Below are 25,946 nucleotides of genomic sequence, written 5' to 3' on the forward strand. Positions count from 1 at the left end.
GGTTGGTAATCAATGAAGTGTTGGATTGTGGTAATCGCGAGCGTGAAAAGAATTGCGAACTGATGATATTTATCTGGATGGATGTTGAATGATGTGTTGATAGTACTATTATGTCTAGTGATATGCGGTTATGTGATCCCGAAGCCATGCTAGTATAGTATTGTGATAGTAATGAGAAACACTATTGAATTGCATGTTTCTAGTCATAACAATCGTGATTTAGATGTAAGGAGTAGATCGAGATGCGAAGGGATTCTATGGGATAGATGTTATGAAGGTACACAGTGTGAGATTTAAGTTAGGATGGGTTAGTATCGATAGTGTGGATGTAAGAGCTTGGAACATAGTAAATGAATGACCTAGTGCTGAAACACGTTTTGTTTGATTTTACTCTCTAATTGATCTTACTGCCATTCGTTTTATGTTTATCGCCTATGGATGAAAATTTTATGGGAGGTAGCCTGGTGAGTTAGCTTTCATTTGGCGTTGGTTTCATGTTCATAGGATATACGGTTAGGAGTAATAAACATTTTAGTGGTCTATGGTCAGAAAGTTCCCGTACAATTATGTTTCGACCAACAATTTTGTAAAATTTCTCATTTAATTTTACTCATGATTATTGCATAATTCCAATTGGAGTGATTAGAATACTCGCACGTGTTTTCAGATTGATAAGCCACGAAAATTCTTGATACTTCAATATTAAAAGGTGAGTTTTGGAAACTGACCCAAGTTTCGGACCAATTGTTGTTACATGCTGTTTGGACCAACGGAGTTTTAAAATGCTTTAAAAATTGATTCTTGAGCTTTGGACCTCATTCTTTTCTCACGTATTATTAACTCTCTGTATGTTATAAAAAGTAATATAACTCAAGTTTTCGTTGAACGGTTATTTATTCGTGTTTTTTTTGGAAGTTACAACGTGAATCATAACTTTTAAAATGTGAATTCTATGTTGAGTTTTCATACAGTTGTTTGATTATTTCATGAGCCTTATTAATGTGAATTTATAATGTTCTTATATGATGATAGTAGTACGCATATTCATTGGTTATGTATCTTAGCGAAAAAAAACAAAAAAAATTTAAAGTTTAGTTTATAACATTGTTGGTATGACAGTATGTGTGAAATTGAATAGCTGAATATGATTCTTAATCAAAGGTGACATGTTTTATACGAGTTCAGTTGTTTGCGTACCTTAGATGTTGTCATGTCGTAATGTTTCTTGTTGTTCATAATCTCTGTAATGGTCGGAATATGTACATAAATACCTATGTTGTCTTATCTTATTAAAGATAGTGGCAGGTAAGCATTAAATCCAGATATTCTAATATATGTTTCTTGATTGTTACCATCGTTATTTTCTCTTGCAAAGATACTACATGCTACGGATGTTGGTGGAAAGCTGGAATCGCACCTGATAGTTGGATGTTGCCAATTTATTGTTGTTTCCGCATGAATGTTTTATGATAATATTAATCATGTTTAAATGTTTACACACGTATGGTAGTAATGATTTATGTTTAACTATCCACACATGTAGTATGCCATCTGAGTTCTAATGTCTTTCATGTGAGTTTGTGTGCCCATAGTTACATTTATTACCTTCATCGCATTGAGTTATTTCAGTTGAACCTAAACCTATGACATGATAATAAACAGTGTTGTTATTCCTTATTGGATATGTTCGTTATTATATTGTCATAAAATGCTAAAGTTATTCTTGCAATTGTATGGGCGTGATATGAAGGAAACTGTTTGATGTAGCACGACATTTGACATATCTATATTCTCGAGTCGTTGCTATCAATTATATTCTAATGAAGATTGTTTATGATAACTATGTTGGTAATTATAATGGGATAACCCTTTGATGATTCACATGATATGCGTTGGTTTAAATGATAGTCGTTATAGTTACGTTTAATTGAGCCTACGAGTTGCCTAATTATTCAAATCGTGCAAATCAGAGAAATTGTTCAAGTTGCTAATCTTTTATCATAGATAATATTCTACAAAGTATATGATGGCAAATGTATATGTTTAAGCTAGTTATGCGATATCTTTTGTTTTGCTGAAAATGAGTTATACTAAGTTGCTGGACACAATTGAATGATATGGTTGCTAAAATGTTAAACACATGTGTGATATGGGAGTAATGTTGTTGTTGTCATGGATCATATGATGTTACTTTTATTGGGAAATATGTTTTTTAATTGATATCGTGCAAACAATTTTGATAATTTAAAATATGAATTATGAGTATGTTGTTGATTGTTTAAATTCATCGGCCTAATTCGTGACCTAAACCAGTGAGTGAGTAAATGGTTGTATGGACATGTCAATAAGATCCTGTGATTGTGATGGATAGTAGTGGTAGATCTATTTTCTGTGACATGTTTACAAATGTGAGAAGTTCCTTAAATTGTTTTGTTATTTTTACCCTTCTATATGATGGTGAAAATTTTATGTGTGATAACATTCTGATTTAGCTTTCAAATGCTTTTAGTTTCATGCTAATATGAATTATATTTTGAGAGAAATAAATATTTTAGTTGACAGTGGTCAGATTGTTACTACACAATTCTGTTTCGACCCATGTCTTCGAAAAAGAAACCATTTAAAACGTGTTTATTGTTTATGCATAATTCCAACTCTACTATTTAGAATATTCATTCACGTTTTGAAAATGATAAGCCACATAAAATCTTAACGAGTCGTTATTTAATAGTGATTTTTGCAAGTTGCCCAATTTTCTGTCTAATTGCTGTAAAGTTTTGTTCCGACCAACTGAGTTGTAAAAATTGTTATAAATAAACTCCTTAAGCTTTGCAACTGATTCTCTTTCCTATTATTAGTTAATTCATTATATTTCCTAAAAACGATAATAGCTCGCAAAATAGTTAAGCGGTTATTTAATTATGAATTTTGAAAGTCGTTGCATGATGTTTGATTGTTGAAATTGTAAGTTATGTGAGTTTCATATAAAAGTTTAATCAAATATGAATTAGGTGATGTAACCATGTAATACTCTGATATGAATTCTGTAGCATGAACGGTAGGCATATGATATGAGTATGAACCTTGTTATATGATAATATAATCTTATTTGTTTCGGTGGGTTTTATGTAAAGTAGTCTCAATTATACAAACGCTACTACATTGCTTGAATTTTGCCTAGTGTCTTTCTCTAAACCTGATTTGCAGAAATATGGATTTTACTTCTATGATATGATTACTGATATGAAATATTTTAATTCGTCAAGTATGAACTATGAGTTAGTTGATTGCCTACATTGATGTAAATGTGTTAATTTGGTGTCAAAGCATCCAAGTATTTGTTACCTTGATTTTGTGTAATGCGTAGCATTAAATTGACAAGTGTGTTTTGTTGCTTGAAAAGTCGGATGCTAGTTGCCAGTATAGAGTAATTAGCTTATCAGATGATTTGTGTCTATTGTTTCAGTAATCTTCTTAAACATTGGATGTGGAATTTTATAATGGGGTTACGGGGACGTAACCATGTTTTAAGGAGGATGGGATTGTAAAATCTTGATGGTTTACGATCTGGCTAAGTGGTATGTTATGATTGGCTGACTGAGAATTGACCATGCATGGAGTCTGCTGTTTTAAATTGTTATTATTCGGTCAATGTTGTGGTTCTTTAAGTGCCACATACTTCTGTCGTATGTTCAACTTTGGGGACAAAGTTTCTTAAGGGGGATAGAATATAACACTTCGCGTTTTAGAGCTTATGTATATGTACTACTTGTGTTTTTCTTATGCTTGTGGATGTTTGGTTATCGTTACGGGGTGGCGAACTTCGGGACGAAGTTCATTTTAAGGGGGGAAGACTGTAATACTCCGTATTTTATATGACTAATTAAGACGGGTTATATCGTTTTTTACGCTAAGCTATCTAATCGTGTTGATCTCGTAAGATCGAGTTATTCGTAGACTTGTTGAGACGGGTTTAAGTGAACGAAGTCACGTAAGATAACCCATTTACCCAATCACGTTACCCATGACCCATTTACCATCTAACCTAATCTTTAACCTAAATTTTACCCTAGCTCTACAAAACACTCCCCTCTCACCCGCCTCCCTCACTTGGACGTCACACATTTCCACAATCACACAAATCGAGAGGGAGAGATTGAACGTGGGTAGTGACGGCGCAGCAGGGAAGAGCATAGGGTGGTTGTCGACGCTTTGAGGCGGCCTGAGTGGTGGTTTACGTGGCAGTTTAGAGAGCGAATTTGTTGTGGAATATTATTGAGCATCTATCCATTTGACTGCAGTACTGAGGTTGACAGGTTGTTGAGACATCTGGAGCTGGCAGGGGAGAGAGCATGGATCACCTGACTTAGAGCTAGCCCACTTTTATTTCCGTTTAGCTATCAGACTTTATTTCCAATTTTGAGACATGTTCCATTTCAGTTGTAAACATTTATAAACTTTTAATCTAAAGTACTGTTTATCTTTCCCTTTGTTATCTACTGCCTCGGGTTTCCGAGATGGTAACACCCTTCTTTATCTGAGGAGTCCTAGTCCAGGCCCTTAAATAAATGGGGGTGTTACAGTAGGGATTAAAAATCCCTTCAAACTCGTTGTCCCAAAGACCACATACTTCATCCACTTGATCACTAAAGAACTCTTGAGTTGATAGAGACAACTCTCCCAATTTCTTGTCTTGGCCAATGAGGCCGTCATCTTCTTCTTTGCTTGATTTTGATGAGCTTTGCAAGCTCTCCTTGTCACGATTCACTTGCTCTTTGAATGGAGCATCTTCAATTTTCTTCTTCCATTGGAGTTCCGACTTCTTCCTATCATCCTTCCGGCTATAATGATCAATCATGAAACACGGTTCATGCAAACGAGGAGCTCTCATAGTCTTGTCAAGATTAAAGGTTATGCTCTCATCTCCCACTTCTAGAGTGAGCTCTCCATGTTTTACATCAATCACCGCACCCGTGGTGTGTAAGAAAGGTCTTCCTAGAATGATTGGAATGTTGGAATCTTCTTCCATATCAACAATGACAAAGTCCACCGGGATGAAAAACTTCCCAATTCGTACGGGAACATCTTCCTATATCCCTAATGGTGTCTTCGTCGATCTATCGGCCATTTGGAGTGTGATATTGGTGCATTTAAGCTCTCCTATCCCCAACCTTTTACTCACCGAGTACGGCATAACACTCACACTAGCCCCTAGATCATATAAGGCTTTGTTGATCGTGGTGTCGCCAATGGTACACGGTATTGAGAAGCTCCTCAGATCCTTTAGTTTTGGAGGTGAACTCCCTTGAAGTATTGCACTACTCACCTTAGTGAAGGCGATAGTCTCAAGTTTCCGGATCGACTTCTTCTTTGTGAGGATGTCTTTCATGTATTTTGCATAGGCCGGCACGTGATTGATCAATTCCGTGAAAGGAATCGAGACTTCCAAATTCTTCACAATTTCCATAAACTTTCCAAGTTGGTCCTCAAATTTGGGCTTGGCTTGACGACTTGGAAAAGGAAGTCTAATCACAATGGGCTCCTTCTCCTTGACCTTGTCTTCATTTCTCTTTGAAATTTCTTCTTTTGATGATTCTCCATCCTTGGAGTTTTGCACAATTTCTTCCTTATCACTAGCTTCCACAACTTCATCCTCAACTTGCTTCTTCGGTGCTTCATACCTTGTACCACTTCTCAAGTGAATGGCACTAACCGTTTCATGTCTTGGGGGATTACTTTGAGGTGGTAATTGCCCCTTTTGTCTTTGTGAGCTTGAAGATGCTAGTTGAGTAAATTGGGTTTCGAACATTTTGGTGTGAGCTAGGATATTGTTGATGGTGGTTTCCTTTGCTTGACTATCTTTTTGCATTTGAGTGAAAAACTCTTGTTGATTCTTTTGCATTTGAAGGACCGCTTTTTGAACATCAAAGCCTTGGTCATTTTGTTGATTGTATGGATTTTGATTTTGGTAACCTTGGTTTTGATTGTAAAAGGGTCTTTGATTTTGATTTCTCATAGGTGGTGGGGTGTATGTTGTTTGAGAGTTTTGAACATTTTGGCTTTTGTATGAGAGATTTGGATGGAATTTGGTGTTTTCATTGTAATAGTTGGAATAAGGGGTACCACTCTTGTATGCTTGGAAAGCATTCACTTGTTCATTTGTTCCCCTACATTCACTTTGGTCATGTCCCAAAGTTCCACAATTCTCACATATCCCACTTGGGATTGATGAAGATGACGTCATGGCATTAACATGATGCTTTGGTGATTTTGAGACTTCTTCAAGTCTAGCCATTGCTTTCTCGAACTTCAAGTTGATAGTATCGATATGGGAGCTAAGTTGAGCACCTAATTGAGTAACGGCGTCCACTTCGTGCTTTCCTCCTCTAGTAGCCTTGCGAGGCCTACTATATTGTGAGTTATGGATTGCCATCTCTTCAATTTTGCTCCAAGTTTGGTTGTCATCAACCTCGGTGAACATCCCATTCGATCCCATATTAAGGATATTTCTTGAATCTTCATAAAGACCATTCCAAAATTGTTGTACCAAGAACCATTCGCTAAGTCCATGGTGAGGACATGAGCGACAAATTCCTTTGAACCGCTCCCAAGCTTCATACAAAGATTCTTCATCCCTTTGCTTAAAACCCGTAATTTGAGCTCTTAGCATGTTAGTCTTTTTCGGTGGGTAGAACTTTTTGTATAAAGCTAGAGCCAACTTCTTCCAAGAATCTATTCCGAGAGTAGCCTTATCAAGGCCCTTCAACCATTGTTTGGCGATGCCAATTAGAGAAAAAGGAAATAAGACCCATCGAATTTGGTCTTGAGTTACACCGGTTTGAGAAATCGCATCACAATAGTCACAAAAGGTTTCCATATGAGAATGAGGGTCTTCACTAGGCATCCCCCCAAATTGGCTCCTTTCGACTAATTGGATAAAGGCGGATTTGGCAATAAAATTTCCGGTTAGATGTTGTGGTGTGGGAGTACCATTGGGTAGGTTCTCCTCGATGGGTACGGAATGTGATGAAAACTTAGGCATTGTGGGTTGATTTTGTGGTTGATTTTGTGTTGGGTTCTCCTCACCTTCTCTTGCAAAAGGGTTGATGAACTCAATAGTTGGTTGAATATCTACAACCTCACTAATACCTCTCAAATTTCTCCTAGCAAGTCTTCTATTGGTTGTCAAAGTTCTTTCAATTTCACGATCAAAAGGTAACAAATCACCTTGTGACCTTCTAGACATGCAAAATATCAAACAACTCGAAAACAATTAGAACAAACCTTGAGGAGTTTTACTTCCCCAAGGCAAAGAAAGACACAACTAATAACAATATAAGAAAATCTAAATCAATCTAACACCGTCCCCGGCAACGGCGCCATTTTTGATGTGGATTCGATGATGTCGTTAGGTCACGTCCAATCAAAACACAATTTATAACTTCACAAACAACTCTACAATTAGTAAAGAGGCAAGTAAAGGTCGGATCCCAAGGGACGTGAATTGAAATGAGATTTCTATTGAAACTAGTGGTGTCTTAGGGGTGTCACAATTTGAGTTGATGTAGAAGGTCACTAAACTAAATAGCAATGAAAGTAAACAAGCAAGATGAATTAAAAGGGTTGTAAACAATTGATAAAAAGCACTAGGGTGTCATGGGGTCATAGGGGAATCATGGGAATTGATCATACAAACATGTTCTCAAATTATAAGCAAGCAATTATTGTTGTGATGGATTGAGTTGGGTTATATCTTACAATCCTAGGAAAGTTTGGGTCCTGGAGCCGAATCGATTAGATTGTACAACACCTACAAGTCGACTTCGTCTTCCCTACTCAACAACATGCATGGTATAATGAGACTCGAGTTGGTTTATGTCTTACAAGTCTCATTGAAAAAATAGGTGATGGGTAAAAAATGCAAGGATTCATAGGCTCGCATTTCATCAAACATAACATGTGCATGAGTTGAGATCAAAACAAGCAAGCAAATAAACCATGAAAGCATATTAATTTAAGCATGAATCATTCCCCATGTTGGTTTCCCCTAATTACCCATTAACCCTAGCTAGGTGACTACTCACTCATTATCATGTTGATCATGCTAGCAAGGTTGTCAATCATACCAACAAAATGAAACATGATGAATAAATGAAAGTAATTAACAATAATTAAAAAGGGATTAAGAGGATTATACCTACTAATGATTCCAATAATAAAGCAAAGATAAAAGAAGTACTTGATGCTTGATTGAGAGGTTGTCAATCTCCCAATAATAACCCAAATAATCTTCAATTACCCAAAATAAAGGATGAACAAAAGAGAGATTAAGGAAATAAAACTTGTATTAAAACTTGATTAATTGTTGATTACAAAACTAAAGAGAGATTTGATTGATATTAACTACTCTAAGAATTGATAAGAAGAACATACTCTTCTAATTAGACTAATGGGGTATTTATAGTGGAAATTCGGTGGATGCATTAGGGTTAACTAAGGGCTAAACTAGTAATTACACTTTTTAGATTGAGCAGGGAGACGCCGGTATTTTTCGAAGGAAGGGCTTCTTTCTTTGTAGCTTGGAGAAGACGAAATTTCGCTGTACTGGAATCCGTGCGTATTGGTGTCGAGACGGGCGGATTCTGGCAGGGGAAGACGGGCGTCTTCAAGGCAATCCGGGCGGATTCTGTGGCTGCTGTCCGGGCGTCTTTGAAGGAAGACGCACGGATTGTGCTTGTGGAGGACGGGCGGATTCAGGGCAATCCGCTCGGATTGTAGCTCAGCATTATTTCTTCTTCTTTTCTTCCCTTTTCTTCATAAAATCCTTGGGGATTTCCTCGGGGATGCAAGGATCCTTTCTCGTCATTGCCCAACTACTATAATATGTACAAAGGCCTTCTAATCTTGTCTCTCTTTGATGCTTGGTCATTGAATTCAATCAATTTAGTCTCGTTTTGCCATGAAAATGCAAGATTATTACTCCTTTCCTACCAAAGGATCAAAATCTCAAAGAATATGCAAAACAAAGAACTAAAGACAATAAATGACCCAAATATGCACTAAAAAGCATGGGAACAAGGCTAATTCGGGGGCTAAATATGCGCTAATTATGGTCGCATCACACATGATAAACGTCATTAACATCATTTAAAACATAAATGCCTCCAATTGAAATGGCCTTGCCATAAACCACATCATTAAAAGAAAAAGTACAACACTTGTCCTTAATCACAAAACAAAAGCCTTCCGCGTCTAACGTGGAAATGAAGATGATGTTCTTAGTTAAAGTTGGTACAAAATAACACTTATTTAAATAAAACTCTAAACCACTAGCTAAAGTGAGCACATAGGTCCCCACGGAAACGGCGGCTACTCTAGCTCCATTGCCCATGCGGAGATCCACATCACCTTTTGCTAGTGCTTGCACGTCCCTTAAACCCTGCAAATGGTTACAAAGGTGAGAGCCACATCCGGTATCAAGTACCCAAGTGGAAGTACAAGCATAATTAACGTCTATCACATAGAGAGAGGAAATCATACCAATAGGCGTCACACGCCCTTCCTTGAGATCCTCCAAGTATTTGGGACAACTCCTCCTATAATGCCCCTTCCCATTACAATGGAAACATTCGGCCTCGGAGAGCTTGACACTTTTTGCCTTGGGATTGCCATTCTCAAAGACCTTCCCCTTTCCCTTGTCATTTTTTTTTGACGATTTCTTGAATTGGGACTTTTCCTTCCCTTTTCCTTTCTTAACTCCAAGGGACATGTTCTTTAACTTCATGGTTAAAACATCTCCTTTTTCACTCCCACTAGCCTCAATATCCCTCTCCGCTTGGGTGAGGAGTGCATGAATTTCATGGTAACTCTTATCCATGTCATTCATGTTGTAGTTTACCCTAAAGTGGGAAAACTTGGTGGGGAGTGAGTGGAGGATACGATCCACCACAAGCGTCTTAGAAATCTTACACCCTAGACGCTCTAGGATGTCAACATATTCGACCATTTTGAGTACATGGGGACCAACCTTTTGGCCCCTCTCAAGCTTACCTTCAAAGAAGCGTGCCGCCGCATCGTATTGACGGACTTTAGGTGTTTGTGAAAACATAGTGATCATACGAGTGAAAATCTCGTACGCATTTCAAGAAATGCATGATAGCTTCAGCTTTGGGGATATTGACCATATCAACACATTCTTGATATCAGTCAACATCCTCACATAGTCATCATGGGCAGTCCGCACCGCCGATGAAGCTCTTGCACCGGGCTCAATTGGAGGAGCATCGGTCAAGTAAGTGAGCACATAGTCGGACAACGCGGCACTTTTGATGTTGGATTCCCATTCAAGAAAGTTACTACCGTCATCTTTTAAAATACATTTGTCCATTACGGACCTTAGCCATGAATCTTTGCCTAGTGAAGTAGTCGATGGAGTTGATGAAGTTGCCATTGCGAATTAAAATGCTACAACAAAAAGGAAAAATTAACATTCATTGTTTTAAAAATTACTTGTAAAAACATGTTTAGCAAGTTTTAGCATTTATATAATGACCTCCCACTAAATTATATAAATGATTCCAAGACTCAAATATTAAACAAAAATGAGCATCGCTTGGGCGAAACATCCCATAATTGCGTAAATTCGGTAAGTCACGTTGACTAATTCTACTTCTAGAACTCTTGGTCGACGAATTTCCTCAAATTCATCTACTAGCCCCGGAACACAAGACCGTCTTATATCCCGTTGAGTCCAACCAATTTTAGCGTGTGATAACCGTTTACCACCCTACTTACCCAAGGTAAAAAGAGAACACCCGCAGGCGAGCGCGGCTCTAATGAACAAGAGATTCATAGATGTTACTAATTGGTAAGGCTAATCTCAATTTTAGTTATGTGAGAGATCTTGTCAATTTAGTCATAAATTCCTTATAAGTGAATTAATTCGGTGAATGTAAATGACGTGAATTGACAAACGCGAAAATAAAATGCATGTGAATGGCGATTTTGGCATGCGCGAAAATAAAACAAGCAAACATGTAAGCATATGAATAAATCCTAGTATGGCCACCTAGTTAATAAAAACTAGTCTATTACATTTCGGAAACCAACTCCTTGGTCCCTTGCCTCATCATTCCAAAAGTGGCTCTTCCTTGTGGGATTTGGAACACCTTCCAAAAATAGACTCCGTCTCGTTATAATCCGTCTTTTGGAAACGCCGGTAAAAATAACTATTAAAAATGAATTACATAGCTATTCCTATTATACATTAATTAATAAAATAAACAAAACTATTAATTAATTTCAAACCGACGATACGAGATCGTATTTAATTACAAACAAATCGATATTCCCATTCATTTCGGGTAATAACGATTAAAATTAACTAGGCCATACTAGGTACAACAAGATAAATACTTTAAATAAATGACAATCATTCATTCAACTTAAATAAATATGCTTAAAATGCTGTAAAATGATGCCAAAATCGCCCTATCTATCATTCGTTGGTATCCATCTCGGTTTTTGTGGATTTAATCAATTTTTAACATGTAAAAATCAATAATTAACTCTTAAATCTCATTTAAGTCCAAACTAATTGTCCAAAATGTTTTGAACCTCAAAATTAGTCCTCACTAATTTTATGATAAATAATTTGTTTGATTTGGTGATATTTTGCTAATTTAATCGGTAAAATCATAATATTTAAGTAAAAATCCAAAATAATTGAAACATTACCCAAAAAATTGAAACAAAAATTTTTAGTATTCTGGAACACTCCCAATAACACCAAAATGTCAGAAAAATTGCCCAAAAAATCCGGATAAATTTTATGAAGAAAAAGATCGGTATTTATCGGTTTTTAACCACTAAAACCAATAAACATCAAAACAAAGTGAAAACACACATGCAAAATCACTTTTGACATTTCAATAATATTCTTAAATGTACATAAATTTATCATGGGCAGAATCTAAAGTTTCGAAATTATGATTAATTAATTTGACTTTTATCAACTTTTATCTCATAAAATCAATAAACATGCAAAAAATTCGAACCAACCTTCAACTTTTTGCATACAATCAGTAGAAAATATGCATGAACTACCATAAAAAATCCATGCACCGAATCAACTTTTAACTAATTTTAGTCAATTTTTAACTAAAATACGGCATTTTGACTCGGTTTTCTACCAAAAATCATTAAAAATAGCAAAATAACTTCAAAAAATCACCAAAAATACCACAAACCTTTTGAGATCGGTAGGTATGCATGTCCCAAAAATTTCGTGCTAAAACCTCTTCTAACACCATTTTTGAGTTTTTATAAATTATCACATAATTCTTTAAAATGCTTAAAATCAACATGCAAATTATAAGCCTAAGCTCTGATACCACTTGAAAGATCATAAATCCATATTAGACTCTCTAATAAAATTAATTTATCTTACATAAATTGTCATTTAGGTGATCTATGTAACATGCATGCTAATATGAAAGCATAAAAAGAAAGTATAAGGAAAAACAATTTCCTTACATTGAATTTGTGGTAAAAAGGGCACAAACTAGTTCACCTTACTAGCTTGTTCTTGAGCTTATTCCAAATGGAAGATCCTCCTTGCAAATCTTCAAAAAGAAGATCTCCTTCTTGTTGCACCCAAGAACTAACCCAAAATAATAACAAGTATTGACTAGTAACTTGTTAATTTTATACCCTTGATAATATTTTAATTTTACTAACTTTCTTAGTAAATATTAATGTATGTATACTAACAACTTAGTAGTGATTAATAATTATTTTAGAGAGATGAATAAATATTGTTCACATGCAAGAAGGTAGAGTGAAGAAGTGAGGTAGTGTAAATTGTGAACAATAGATGGAGTATATAGGAAGGAAGTGGCGGGTGGAGGTGGAGTGAGGGAGTGGAGAAATTTTGTCTTATGTTTTTATCTTACATCACATGCAAACTCTTACATAAGATAAATTATGGTAGTATACAAAATAAGGTGAAATGATTATGTGAGTAATCATCCACTACTCTTATTTTACACAGCCCACTTGACCATTTACGGGTCCATGTTGGTTCTTATATTTGTCGCATAAATCCGTGTAATTTGTATTTTAAACATCGTATCATGTTTAAATACTTCCATAATTAATTCGTCCAATTCACTCAGTAAATATACGTGTACCACTACACATATTATTTACGTACTAATATTAATCAATTAGTACAATTTTAGTAAATTAACAGTTATTTAACTAAAACCCGTCTCCCAAAACTTATTATTCAATTATCGCATAATTAAATAATAATTGCCGCTCCTCGAGTTCGCAACTCGAAATCTCTCTAAAAATAATCGACTAACCTCTTAGTCTACAAATCAAGGGACTAAATAAATTGTATCTCATACAATTAATTAGTTGTCTATTCGGGTTCGTTCCTTTAGGTGTGACCGAAAAGAGGTCAGTTGATCACCGCCGTCTCAGGACAATAACGTCAAACTCTAGTCAGCCAACCGTTATCGATTTACGTTAATCAACTGACGAGGATCAAATAATTAAATATCTGATGATATTCCATTAATGAGATTTATTATGTTAACGCACTATTGTGGAGGACACTAACTCCAACACCCTAGCCTCGTGCTCGAAGGTGATGAAAGCTCTTTGACGAAATAGAAATGTGTAACGTCAATGGTATGCTTGACTCAATCGGGATTCAAAACGCGGGGATGAGAAAACTCACGCCGACGAGATGAGCCAATTGGTCGATAAAGGTTAGGTTGTGGGCCCGGATAAGGAACCCGACTTATGACGGTAATATCAATTAATGCACTTTAACCACGACCTCGTTCGAGTTTCACCTCTAAGGATCACAAAGACACAAGTGTCCTTGTTTTCCCCAGCAGAGTCGCCAATCGGTGGACATGGGCCACAGGCCGGTCTACGGGCGCGATGCCGCCTGCCGGTCCGTAGTCACGGGCCACCTGCACGCCAAGCCAAACTGTGGACATGCAGCGGTCTTTTGAAAGCCACGCTCGGCGGCGTAAAAATGCTTTCGACTTGATCGCTTTAGATCGGTCGGTTTCGTCTCGATAAAGGTCTCGAAACGATGCTGAGATGATCGGAGTCGCCACCAAGCAATTGTGGGATACTTGAAAACCGTTCGAATCCACTTTATACCTAGGTCAACCAAGGCAAAAAGCGGTGTTTGACATAGGTACTAAAGATAAGGACTCGTCCCCCTTTTAGCATTATATGCCTAAAATGACTCTCGTACGCCCTGGATAAGGCCATCCACTATCCAAAGGTTCTGAGTAAGGGGTGAGGGTACGTATTGGGAAGCCCTTTAATCGGACGCCCAATCCCGCCCGCGTTAGCGGCCTCTACTGATCGATCGTGGTTGTTTAAGTGCAAAAGTTGATAAAACGGTAAATGCATGAATGCGCATCCAAAAGTTTAACCTAACATGTGAGAATTTCCTAAGTCGGTTTGTTTATCCAGGTACCAAGAAATTGGTGTCAAAGTTGGATTTAGATTGATTTGCATGTGAAAACGGAAATTAAACATCCATTTACCAAATTCGGGTTATGATGCTTAACACGATCCATTTGTTAGTAAAAGTGTGTTAAATGACAAAGTGTAAAAACATAAACTTGTCAATCTGATCCGTCAGATATTCGGGTTAACCGTAATCGGGATCGTCCTAGACAAGTGCTAAAATGAGGCAGAACAGTGCCAGGCAGCCCCATTGGGGCGCGAGCCTATTGGCGAGGGAAGGGGCTCTGCCCAGGTTTATAAAAGATGAAAACATGAGGCCTTGGGGCGCGAGCCATGAGCCGAACCAAGAGGCGTCTCCTGGTTGTAAAAAGGTTGTTTAAAACCATTTTTGTGATGAATGATTTGCAAGTATTGTTTGCATGACTCGGAATAATTACTATTATGTTAGTAATATTCGTTGTCGGATTTGCAAGTTTGAAAAGTATAGTTTACAAATAAAAATGTAAAATGTGTGTGCTTAACCGTTTTGCCACCGCACTCGAATTAAATTGACATGGCATTTATATTAGCCAAGGATGACATATGATATGGTTAAGACAAAGATGAAATAAAATGAAATAAAAGTGAAATGAAAATGTTTGATTTGAACTAATTATGTTAAGTTCATTTCTTTGTAATTAGTCAAGTTTATCATCGTACTCAGATTAAACCGACATGGTATAAAGAACCAAGGATTATTATGAATTTTGACTAATAAGTTTGCAAATGTAAATAAATGAGAAAGATACTAAGTAAAATGAAAGGGGGTTAAAATACCCTTTAATTTGTAATTAACCAATAATATCATCGGGTCACGGAATAAACCGTCATGGTATAAAGAACCAATGATGATTTTTGTATTGGTCAAAATGCGTTTATCATAAAAATGAATTAAAATGGTAAATAAAAGAAAAGAATTTCCTTTAAAATGTAATTAACAAATTAATATCACCGAGTCATGGATTGAACCGTCATGGTATAAGGAACCAATGGTGATTATGATTTATGGTTAAAGTATTGGTCATAAAAATGATTTGAAACATTTGAAATGGTAAAAACCGATTATAAATAAGAAATGAAATAAAGAGGAAAGACGAGAACAAACACGTTTGAGTCTGACCCGAGAACCCATAAGAGGCGCGAGCCTCTTTGCATAGCAAAGGGCTTCTGTCTCGGGCCAAAACTCGGTTTTGGCTCGTCTAACCTATATTTGAATCATGTTATGCATTGTTCATGCATATAAACTCATAAAAACAGTAAAGACATGAAATAGAGTGAGTTGTTTACACCCTCAAACTTACGTATATTGATGTTTGTGAAGTAGACGACTTTAGAGATGGTTTTCTCGTTGTGACTAATCGCGATCAAAGAAGTTTAAAAAGGTGCCTTAAAAAAGGATTTAGTTTTGAAAATATGTTAATTAAGATATGTTGATTGATGAATTGATTTGGTCAAATGGGTCGGTCGAATGCACGGCGACGGTACCAAACAAAATGTGTAAGGCTTGTGTTTACGATCGGTAGGTCGTAAACACGTGTCGATTTCGTGACTTAGGAAGTCGGGTCTAGAAGTTTAAGAGAGAGGTAAAGGGGCGGACGCTCGCGTGAAGATTATGGTGTGTGAAGGTTGGTATTTATAGAGAAATGTGGGATGGTAGGTCGGTTGAGTTTTCTTAGAGGCTAAGCAGACACCCCAACGAGGCGCGAGCCACCTAGTGACTGAAAGGGGTGTACTGTCCCTTTCAATTTGGACGTGGCCTTTGCTCTATCTATTATTTGGTTGGTTTGATATGTGGTATTCATATAAGAGGTCGTGTAACAATATGGGCATCTAATAAGATGATTTTGGTGTTACTTGGGGTAGGTACTTTGTGTGCTTGACTCGGGTTTGACCCGTGTTGAGTCGGGATTTGAATTTGGAGTCGGTTTTTGGCCCGGTGTCGGTTTTGACTCTAATTAGGGTCATTTTAATGGAAATGGCATGATAAAGACATTCATGGCATTATTTTAGACATTCGATATTTGGGTTGACTCGGGTTGACTCAGGTTGACTCGAGTTGCGGGTTTCTGAGTCGGTTTTGGGTCCGAAGACTGTTTTGACTCTAATTAGGGTCATTTTAATGGAAATGACATGATAAAGACATTCACGGCATTATTTTTGACATCTGAGATTTGGGTTGACTCGGGTTGACTTAGGTTGACTCGAGTTGCGGGTTTCTGAGTCGGTTTTGGGTCCGAAGACGGTTTTAACTCTAAATAGTGTTATTTTAATGCAAATGAAGTTAGAAAATCATTTATGAAATCATTTTTCATATCCAAGTAGTGCATTAAACCGTGTCATATATAGCCAATTCACGCACGCATATCAAAAACACGTTACAGTCCGAGCATCATCGGGTGGTTTTTGGAGGGTGCAGATATAGGGTATCTACACCTGCCACCACCATGACCACCGACATCACCACCGCAAGCCTACCAACACCACCACAACATCAACAAACTAGTGAACCACTCCGCCCCACAAAGGAAACCCAACAACCACCACTACTGACTGCTGACCACTACCACCACTGACTCCACAACAATCACATCACCAGCACAACCACAAACACCACCACCGTCAGACCAACCGCCCATAAGCCCGCCCTCATAGCCACCAAAAAAACAACCACTACCACTTCCAGCACCACCATTACAACCTCCACTGCCACCATCATCGCCGCAACCACCATAGTCACCGCCACCACCACTGTGACCACCAGCAGCAGCAGCGCTACCGTCGCCACAAACACCACCGTCGCAATTAACTATTTCTTAGCATACATTATACGTTTCATATTCAAAATATCACCAGGAATCGTCAAATGCACTCAGATTTGTGAAATTTTGCTTACAAATTTGTATATCTGATCTTTTCAAAATTCATCTTTTCAAAAATTTAAGAAAATAAAAACTATTTGGGGGAGGGATATGTCGAGTGACGAGTTAGTGGAGATGTTGTAGGACTAAACGCGTCATGTCTGGATCTCCGATGATACGGCATCGTCCTCAATTTTTAGGCGAATTATCATCACGGACAAAGGTATAAGGTCGTGTGAATGATACTAGTGCAGGGTTCTGAGAGATAGAAGCAGACGTCGCTGCTTTTGTGGTGTCGACGGTGGTTCGACGATGCTCAAGTCACGTTGTTAGTGCTTCGGTGCTGTTGTCGATGCTCCGGTGGGTCCCCCAGCAGTGAGAGTGGTGTTTGTGTGTGAGGTAAAGAGATAAAAAGTTCTCTAATGATGACTACGGTGTCGTACCGGTAATATGGTGGACCACCGGAGGGAGGCAGATGATAGACAGTGGTGGGTAGGTTGCTTAGTTGTTGAGTGAAATGAATGAAAGTAGATCTGAGAAAGAGTATGGTTGTTGAGTGTAAGAAAGTAAATGACAAAAATAGTGGAGTGCGTGAGTGATAAATAGCGCGTGTTTCTATCTAAGGTTTTTAAGCCAGTTCGTATGGTTCGCACCTTAATTTGGTTCGCACGGGATCTCGATTCTATCTATATATATATATATATATATATATATATATATATATATATATATATATATACATATATATATATATATATACATATATATATATATATATATATATATATATATACATATATATATATATACATATATATATATATATATTTGAAACAAAATCTTTCACGCAGACCCCTATTTTTCTTCCCTATTCACACACATGATCTGAAATAATCTCATCCCTTGAAAGATCGATCCTTGTCTCCAAAACTTATCTCAAATTTATCCAACCAAGTGGAAAACTAAACCCCTATTTCTAGAAAAATCCACCATCCAATGAAAACTAACCCTTGCTCGACAATGTTGTTTCTTAGTAAAATAAAACCAATATGAAGTTTATATATATGATACTTGGGACTGAGAGTTTTTAGATTTTGTTCATTAATATCTGTTTGTTTTTCAATTGGTCAAGGAAAACAATAATATCTACTTTGCATAATCAACTCAATGATGCACAAATCTCCTTCTTTAGAATAACAACTATAATTTAATCATTGTTGGGCAAATGGTAGTTACGTAAAAACATTTACATGTAGTTAAATGTTATATCTCCCGGTCAAACTATAGACGTACCTTTGAATGTGAACCAAATTCCAACGCAATACTACATGGCTGAGGCTGCTTATGACACCCCCCCTATAACAATAGTGTTGCCCCCCATCTTCTCATTTGAAACAAAATCTTTCACGCAGACCCCTATTTTTCTTCCCTATTCACACACATGATCTAAAACAATCTAATCCCTTGAAAGATCGATCCTTGTCTTCGAAACTTCTCTGTATCCAACCAAGTGAAAAACTAAACCCTAATTCTAGAAAAAACCACAATCTAATGGAAACTAACCCTTGCTCTCGACAATGTTGTTAGAATTAAGATTTTACTTTAATTTGGATTGATGGGGTCAAGATTAAGTTTATCAGTATGATCTTTTGAGGTTTCTTGTTATTATTCATGTTACCTATATGTTTTAATGTAAGTGATATTTTGCTGATAAATAACCTTATTTATGATCACTGTCCTCGTTAAACTCATCACCCTCCACAAATGCACCCTCCCTCCACCCTGATAAGGTTATTTTAAGTCGTTTGCCTTAATCAAAATAAATCCTATACTACTACTAACAAAATAGCTAGTGGTAAGTTAGGGCCGAATCCACAGGGAGGCGGTGATTATCTAGTTTGTTGATATTTAAATCTGTCTTAAAGGTAACAATTTTATGGGGTTTGATTGAGTTTGATTTCTAAACAACTAATAGCAATTTAAATAAAGATGATAAACAATAATATTAAAGAGTCTAGGGATTTAGGTTCACTAGGTAGTCATCAAAGGGTAGGATTTAATTCATTGATTGAGCAATTTATATTGTCGAAAGTCATATGATCGGTCGATTCTAATATGTCTTTTTAGATCTAACTTAACATGCGATCGCTATCATTAAGTTGGTCTAATTCATTTATCGTGGCCTATACTAGTCTTAACCCGGTCGGTGATAATCCTAGTTTATGCAAGACTAATTAATCAATTTTGATCAGTAATCAACTAATTAGAAGTAATACGATAATTGAACAACAATAGAAAGCAATTTAACAATCAATTCATAAGTAACTCCTTTTCTAACAACCTAGATCCCCTTTCACCCTAGATAAGAGATTTAGCTACGCATAATAGAAATAAGAACAACAATAACAATAATAAGAAACATGATTGCAAGCATAAAAGATGAACAATGAAATAAATGATTAATAATAAAGGAAAGATTAAGAACAATACCGTAAATAGCTAGATCCGGAAGTAAGAACAATAATTAAACTAAACTAAGTATTTGAGAGAGTTTTCTAAGGTATTTATATTAAACCTATGTAAAATAAAGCATAAAAATAACCTAGAGTACGAGTTTTGGTATTTATAGTAGTCATAACCGACTTAAGGAAATTTGCGGAATATTGCGGAAACTAGTGGTTCCTCGATCGAGCCAAGGTTGACTCGATCGAGGCACCAATTCCCATATACCCCAACTCTCGACATTGCAAATTTTATTGATTAGGTTGGTTCCTCGATCGAGTTGAGAGTGACTCGATCGAGCATGAAGTTCCTCGATCGAGCCAAGGTTGACTCGATCGAGGCACCAATTTCCTGCTTCGCGCAATGAAATTCAAACGGCCGCCATTTCTTCGTTACTTGTCAGAAACAAGAGATTTTTGCGGCGTTGGAAAGCTAAGAAGATAAGCTTTCACCTCCAATTGGAATCACTTGAAAATATGTTGTAAAACCCGAGATATAGCTCTTCAAATTAGGCACTTGTAATAAGAAGCTCTTTTCTTCGTGTTTTCTTCTTAACTTCTCTTCCTTCATTCTTATGGATTCTCGTGCCATGCTTCGTGTATCCCTTCATGCTAACTCCGCGATGCCCATTTCATTCCTTTGCTCCTCAAATGCATCATTCCTGCATCAAACATCAAAAGGCGGAAGTATCGACATTTTAACTTAAAAGGCATGTAAATGCTATAAACTAGCACGAAAATCGTATCAAAAGCAATTAAGGGGTGGCATAAATATGTATATAATTATGACTCATCACACCCCACTAATTTATCCGCAAAATAAAACATCAGCCACTGTGATTAGTTCTTACTACTTGAAACAACCTCTAATCCACTACCACTATCACTACCTTTCTGCCACGTTTTACATCTAAGAAGTCATAAATCACATTCACCTCCATAAAACACCAATCTTTACTGTAGATGATATGAATCCCCGTCTCCCTTATCGAAGACAATTTATTTCTCCTTCAACAAAGAAAATTTTAAGAAGCAATCTTCCCTCTTATCTCTCTCTCTTTCCCTTCCTAGTCTTTTTCTCGTCCCCTCCCCTACCTCCATTCCAGATACTCAAACAAGGTGTTTGGGTACTGAAGTAAAATGCTCAAGACTCGGGTTTTGATTAAATATGACTCGAATTGGACAGTGTTTCGGACTGTTTAATTGTGACTAAAATGACTGAAATTTGGACAGAAACCTTGGGACTCGATTTTGAACACTCTGCTGGACTGTTCGAAATCACTAACTAATACGATGGAACCGAGAATTGCAAGTATGATTAGAATTGAGTGACTTGGGATATGACTTAATCAAAGCACTAAGCCACTAGATTAAGCCTAAGAGGAATCCAAGCACTAAGCAATGGAATTACTCAACTCTAAGCACTAAGCAATAGAGGGTTTTCTAGCACTAAGCAAAGAAGATTAGTAGAAAGCAAAGCTTCTAACTTGTGTTTATCATTCATAAATTCTGAAAAATGCATGAGGAAAGGCCTCGCTCTTATAGGCCAAGCCAAGCAATCCTCACCATCCATCTAGCCTATCATCTAACGGTCCAAAAGACCCCTAGAAAATTGGTACAAAAGGTGGCCCTAAAGCCTTACACAAAGCTTTTACACAAGTTGAAAAATCTAAAAGAAAACAAGAAAAGTAAACTAACGAGGACAATGATAATTAGGACTCCTTGGAAGCTTCAAATGGTCCAGCCATGAAAGGATATAAGAGCTAGAGCATGTAAGAGGGGCTTAAGAAGTTGCCTTGGACGAATTGGGAAACTTGAAAGCGACCCTTGTCCTTGTTGCTGTAAACCGTGCAAAAGGGGCCACCCGGTTTGTTTCCTTGCTTTGCTCTATGACAATCACCTTCCCAAGACACCAACCCTTAGACAAAAATGCTCTTGACTCCTCATAGAAGACATCTAAGCCGTAAAAAGCCCCATGTCCTTAGAAGGATTTCAATTTGGACCCTATTTCGGTCAAGGGACCAAAACCGGGTACAAACATGCCTAATGTGACTCGTTTTGCTTCAAACTCCTTCTCTGGAAAATGATTTGTCCTCAAATCCTCGTCATTTTCATCACTAAACTCTTCACCACAAGGACCTAAATCTCTAACATAGAAGGTGGCATGAGTCCCAAATAAATCGACCTTGTACTTGTCATACCCAACTTGACCAATGACCTTGAACGGACCTTCTTCTCTTGGCATGAGCTTATCCCCCTTTTTAAGGACTCCTAGCTTACATAAACGGACCCAAACTTGATCCCCAATTATGAACTTCGTCCCTTTCTTGGAGTTCATGGACCCTTCCTTGCATGCTTTGAATTGAACATGACGAACGAACCCTTGTTCAACCCGTCCCTTGGCACCATCTCTTTGCTTTCTCGGGTGGACACTTGCCTTGAATGTCATAATCATACCGCATATGCCATTGATTTCATGCTCATCTTCAATTGAACTCGGACTAGAGTGGATGGAATAGTTACAATGCATACCATCATGGGCACCCACGGTTTGGACATTGTCAAAGACCCTCTCTTGAACTCGTTTCTTGACTCTATTTCCTTGATCGCCCGAGTAGACACTTGACTTATCCTTGCATTCATTCCCAATTGGACTAGTGGTAGAGGAGATGGGATAATGAGCTTGTACCTCATCAACGGTACTCTCGGCTCCAATCTTGACAAGGAGCTCCTCTTGAACTTGTTCATTGGTATTATTCCACTTGAGTGCCTCTTGTGCAATTGAACACTCCCCTAGCTTGTCTTTGAACTTGTGGGCACCATAGTTGAACCAAGGAGTCTTAGGGACCTCGGTCTTCATTCTTAGATTAGCAATTGGAGGAACACCTTCATGGACCTCGACCCTTATTTGAACCGTATTAGTGAACGGTTCATCTTGTTCCATGGACATACGCTCGACATTAGGTGGATCATCTTGAAAGAACTTGCTCAAATTTTGAACCTTGCTAGGGAATGTTTCTTCTTGCTCCTTGGCACACCCTCGGCAAGGTGAATATGAACACCTTCCTCATCACTCTTTTCTTGGACCATTTCGGCCTCCTTGATTAGCATCACTTCCTTGTAAGGTTCAAGCATGGAGGATAGTGGAAGAGGTGCTAGAGTGATTTTACTCTTGTCAAATTCAAAGGAGTATGTGTTATCCTTTCCATGGTGCACCACACTCTTATCAAACTCCCAAGGTCTACCAAGTAGAAGATGGCAAGCATCCATAGGTAGAACATCACAAAGAACCCTATCAACATAATTTTTGCCAATGGAGAAGGACACCAAGCATTGTTTGTCAACCTTCAATTCGGCCCCCTTGTCAAGCCATCTCAATTTGTAAGGACATGGATGGTTTTGGGTGGTCAAGGAAAGCTTCTCAACAAGGACACTAGATGTAATACTCCGTATTTATAAGTCTTGGGGTACTCTATCGAGTAGGCCTTACTCTGTCGAGTAAGGGTAAGTTGCGTTTTAGAAATGTTTCTGACCTGTAGGGTACTCTATCAAGTTGCCTTAGGTACTCGATAGAGTAAGGGGGTACTCTATCAAGTAGCCTTAGGTACTCGATAGAGTAAGGGGGTACTCTATCGAGTAGCCTTAGGTACTCGATAGAGTAAGGGGGTACTCGATCGAGTAGCCTTGGGTACTCGATCGAGTAGCCAGGTTTTGGGGAGTTTTCTCGGGTTTTGTTAATTATGCGATTAAGGTATATAAGCTTTGTCGTCATTATTCTAAATCACTTTTGCAAAACCTAAATTACTGTGTAAGAGAGAAAGCAAGCAAGTTCTTCATCCTAATCGCATTATTAGCAATACCCGGAGTTTGGAAGGTCAGTTCTGAGCGTTGATTATACCGTTGAGTTCCTTGCGTCGAGGGTAAGATCTATGTACCCTTTTTATTGTCTTTCGTCAAGTTTCATTAAACCCTAATTTTAGGATTGGGGGTTTTGTGTTAGTTTAGTGATTGTTAGTAATTATGTGATTATATGTTAGGAGGAGGATTCGTAGAAAAGGATTTGTGATACAGCTGTTGAGACCGTCTGATTGTGTTCTTTGTTCGGTGCAGGATTTCCTACTCGCATTAGTCCCAGAATGGGATATTGGTTGATGTGTTGTGTTTGGTTGTTTGATATAATAATTGTATTGTGATTGTGGTTGTGATCCTTGTTGGTGGTTCGCGAGGCGTGGCCTCTACCGAGTGGGGTCACTTGCGGGAGTGGCTTCACGCCCTAGTTTCGCCTTTCGTGGAACCCGCCACGAAAGGGGATGTGCACATTAATGGACAGGGTTATCGCTCACTATGTGGAGCGGGGATTTGGTGGGTACGCCTGCGGTCCCCTTTTGGCCGGCTGGTCCAAAGTGGACGATCGGTGATTGAGATGATTGGATTTGGCGTGATTGTGTGTGTGTGACAGCTTAAACGGTCATTTATCTTATTGTTGATATATATTGAGTTGTGTGATTAGTCGACCCGTTTAAATGTTTTAAAAACTGTGGTGATCCATTCGGGGGTGGTGAGCAGTATTTGAGCAGGTATGATATGACACGTATGGGATAGCTGGGATGAGTCATCACGTGGCAGTTAGAAGTCTTCCGCTGTGTCAGACGATGTTTTATAGCTTTGATAGTTTTAGCAGTAGACCGTCTGAGGATCTTGTATTTCTTTTTATCAGTTTGGTATTGCTATGTAATCACTTTAAACTTTATTTACTTTTAAAGTTGTTTCGTTATTGTCTTATGAATATCATGCCTCGGGTAACCGAGATGGTGGCATCCTTATACCTGAGTGGTCCTGGTAAGGCACTTGGAGTATAAGGGTGTTACACTAGAGGCCACATTAGTACAACTACCTCCATCAATGATTAGGTTGCAAAATTTCCCCCCAATGGTACACCTAGACCTAAAAAGTTGTTGTCTTTGATCCATTTCCAATGGTTGAGCACTCAACACTCTCCAAGTGACTAGACTCATCCCGGAATCCGGAAATACTAACTCCTCATCCTTAGTCTCCTCGGGTTTCTCATCTTCATCACACACAAGAATTTCATCCTCTCCCCAATGAACCACTTCAAGGCTACTAAGGGCTCTCTTGGTTGGACATTCTTTGGCAAAGTGTCCATAACCTTGGCATTGGTAACATTTTTTGAGAGGTAAGGTCTTTTTTTGTGAGGTGTCAATGCCTTTTCCTTTGTCAAGTGTGGGTGTCACGGTTTGGGTGTTGGTTTCTTTGGGTTTGGTCTCGGCATGGGTGGTCTTAGGGGTTATTTTGGTCGGCAATTTTGAGTTGGAGGTCTTCCCTTTGCCCAATTTTTCCACCCTTAAAGCCAAGTTTACGGCTTCATCAAAGGACCATGTCGGTTGCATTCGGACTCTATTAGCAATTTTATCATCCAATCCTTCCACAAACCTAGCAATTTTTTGCTCGGGTTTCTCATTGATATCACATTGCAAAGTGAGTTGTTCGAAATCCCTAATGTAAGACTCAAGTGGTTGTTGATCTTGTTTTAATTGAGTAAGCTTAATGGACATATCTTGAGTATACTCTTTGGGAATAAACTTGTCACTAAGCCTCTTTTTCAATTTTGACCAAGACTTTATGGGTTCTTTACCATCCCTCTTCCTTTGATTTTTCATGTTTTCATACCAAAGACATGCATAACCCTCAAACTTTAAAATGGCAACCTTGAAGGACTTAGCATTCGAGTATGATTTAAATTCAAAGACTCTTTCAATTGACCTTAACCAATCTAGTAAGTCATCGGGATTTAAACTACCATGGAAGTCCGGAATATCTACCTTTAGGTCCTTAGGATGCTCCTCATGCTCGGCTTTAATGAAAGAACCCTCTTCATCCGAGTGCAAGTCCTCTATTTCATGGTCGGCCTCTTGGTTTCTTGCTCCAAGCCCTCGGCCACGTCCTCTACCATGGTGGGGTGGTGGTCTTCCCCGGTCCCTTGTTGGTGTTGGAATGTTAGGCATGATAGCATTGAAAGAGTGGTCGG

At 38.0% G+C, this 25,946-nt stretch overlaps 1 non-coding gene across 1 annotated transcript; it reads left to right on the forward strand.

The window, feature by feature from the left end:
* The first annotated feature begins 6,563 nt into the window (after positions 1-6,563).
* Positions 6,564-6,670, forward strand: LOC141593589 (small nucleolar RNA R71). Its single transcript, XR_012521663.1, has one exon. It is a non-coding gene; the product is annotated as a small nucleolar RNA R71 (small nucleolar RNA).
* The last annotated feature ends 19,276 nt before the right edge of the window (positions 6,671-25,946 follow it).

This window comes from Silene latifolia, chromosome 7 (assembly GCF_048544455.1).
Source record: "Silene latifolia isolate original U9 population chromosome 7, ASM4854445v1, whole genome shotgun sequence".
NCBI lineage: Eukaryota > Viridiplantae > Streptophyta > Magnoliopsida > Caryophyllales > Caryophyllaceae > Silene > Silene latifolia.